The following is a 2,271-nucleotide window of genomic DNA, read 5'->3' as shown; positions in this document are numbered from 1 at the left end:
AAACGAAGAAAAAAGGTTCTGTAAAATTACGCCGAAAAAATTTTTTTTTCCACAAAGTCAAAAAGTTTAATTTTTTAAAATCTCTCAATCTTATCAAAATTACCCGAATACCATGTCAAATTCGACACATGCACATGTCAAACGCGCGCTGCTTACCACTACACCACAGCGGCCGCCACAGTTAACATTTAATGTATTTATTTATTTAATTATATAAACCATAAAACACAGCTCTACATATGTATAACTGAGAATAATGGAACACATACAAACAGTTCATAATTTAAGGAAATCCATTTTAGCCAGGAAATGAGGAACATGAGTTCAAAAGCATGCCAAATAAGTTCTACTGACGGTGATACGTTTACGACTGGAAATTTAATTAATTTGTTCCATAACAAAATTTATTACAAAAATATATCTCCTAATTTGAACATGTTATGTATCCACATTTCATCAATATATGTACACTGTCGGAACAAAGTATTGGCACAGCAAATTTTTCACAATATATGCAACAATTTCATTCTAATATTTTTCCGCTGATTTCGTATAAAAATATGGTTCATTCTACAACAAAAAACATAAAAATATAATTCCTAAACTTTGTGCAAAACTCGCGAAAATTCAGCAAANGCCCAATCAATTTCATTATGATAAAAAGCAAGTTTTAAGTAGCTTAGAATTACCGTTAAATTTTGGCAATTTTTTTCACGTAGTCTCTTCCATACAAAAAATTGTTTTCGAAAATACTTTATATGGAAAGAATGCAAAACACCTTCAACAAAAAAAATTCTCAAAAATCAACGCGATTTTTGACTATTTCCGAACTTGCATTTTTATTACTAGAATTCAATGGGCTGCAAACTGCATACTCAAAAAAATTCTAAAAAATCTGATTAAAAAGTTAAAAATTTTGATGAAAATTTGCTGAATTTTCGCGAGTTTTGCACAAAGTTTAGGAATTATATTTGTATGTTTTTTGTTGCTGCATGAACCATATTTGTATACAAAACAGACGGAAAAAATTAGAATAAAAATTGTGGCATATATTGTGAAAATTTTGCTGTGCCAATACTTTGATCCTGCAGTGTATGTATGTACCATAGCGCGGATAAATTTGTATGGGAGACTTTTTCGACAATGCGTGTATAGCACAGAAGAATTCTACGTGTAATTCTAAGCAAATTTTCGAAGAAACCATGGTTCTAAAATCAATTTGGAGTTTGCCAAATTGCGAAATTTCTTAGCATTTTGCTGTAGTGTCGTAAATAAGTGCTTAAATTGTATATAAAAACAAGCTATAAGGATTTTTTTGGTATGAGGAATCTATTTATCCACTTATTTTATTCTCAAACCTTCCACCTAAAGGGCGCCACAGTGAAAATGTTTACATTTTCTTCGAAACCTATTTTCGCAATTTGGAAAACTCCAAAATTATTTTAGACCTATGATTTCTTCGGAAAATTTGCTTAGAATTACACGTAGAATAATACTGTGCTTGCTATACGCGCGGGGTCAAAATAATTTACCCGCCCTAATGTACATACCTACTACCTATAAGTTTCGATATGTTATCCATATATTTCATCTAATTATGTGTCCCCAAATCATTTTAATCAATAAACAAATTTTATTCAGTTACGGCTTTTTTGCATTTCAGCGTCTATATTAAGGTAACGGTATGTTTTTACGAAAACTATTCAATGTATACGCATTTTTTAATTTATACCACGAATTAATTTCGATTTATTAACTGTAATTAAAAAAAAAAAAACTTATTTACATTCCAATATATCTACATATGTATGTACCTACATATGTATGCACCATGATACAATAATTTTTAGAAGGTAGTTTCACTTCAAAATTTTTGACATAAACCGTGTCTGTGACAAACACGCAATGTGGCCACTGCGACGACATAGAACTTGGGGATTATCGCTTGTTATTTTAGATATTTTTTAACAGAACATGTAAAGATTTATATGTTTCATAACTGATCACTTAATTTTTAATATAAATACACGTATTTTGGTCATACATTTTTGCTACTGCTAATCACATGAACAAAAATCATAAAAATGAAAATATAACAGAAATATTTCTTGTTTATAATGGATTAGATCCATCGCACACCACGGACTTTATCGGCCGCCAATTTAGATGTGCTCGCTAGTCTTTCCATTGCACCACAACTTATTGGTCAGAGCGATTAAGCTGGTGTAATGTGCGCACCTCCATACATCTTCATGTACATATTTCAAGCGA

The sequence above is a fragment of the Rhagoletis zephyria genome, unplaced genomic scaffold, assembly GCF_001687245.7.
Source record: "Rhagoletis zephyria isolate East Lansing unplaced genomic scaffold, Rhagoletis_zephyria_1.1 Rzeph_scaffold_01853, whole genome shotgun sequence".
Classification (NCBI taxonomy): domain Eukaryota; kingdom Metazoa; phylum Arthropoda; class Insecta; order Diptera; family Tephritidae; genus Rhagoletis; species Rhagoletis zephyria.
The sequence above is the reverse complement of the archived record's forward strand: the minus strand, read 5'-3'. Positions refer to the sequence as shown.